Genomic DNA, 534 nt, shown 5'->3' on the forward strand with positions numbered 1-534 from the left:
CCGCCCACTGTCTCTCATTATATAGCAGACTGTCAGCCACGCCTATTTACACGCCAGGGGCGTGGCCAACGCTTGTTTCTTACTGCGCACTCTGCGAAGAGGCTTCTGCCGGCCTGTGACGTCGAACGCTCTGATTGGTCAGCGGTGGCAGACTTAACGTTAGACCCGGCAACTAATGACGATGCTGGGAGACGGCTCCACAATGACGACAGCTGCGGGGGGCGGCGGCCATGTTGTAGGTGGGATTAGAGGATGGGGAATGTTTATGTTGAGGTGGGCGCTGATGTAAACGGGGGTCCTGTGGTTTCCATAATCCGGGTATTCCAAACATCACTGGGTGTCATTGTATCTGTCTCCCCATGGCCAGAGACATAGAGGCTCTCATCAGGGAACAGGGCATCTTGGTGAAATAAGCTGGCATTTATGACATAATTGTCAACTTTTGTGAGGGGTGATTTTAAAAATGTGACATACAAAGCTGCGCAGCCGGACCCTCTGTAGGGGGGGGGGGGGGCGGCAGCGCCTTGGGTGGGG

Source organism: Eleutherodactylus coqui, chromosome 13 (genome assembly GCF_035609145.1).
Source record: "Eleutherodactylus coqui strain aEleCoq1 chromosome 13, aEleCoq1.hap1, whole genome shotgun sequence".
Taxonomy (NCBI): domain Eukaryota; kingdom Metazoa; phylum Chordata; class Amphibia; order Anura; family Eleutherodactylidae; genus Eleutherodactylus; species Eleutherodactylus coqui.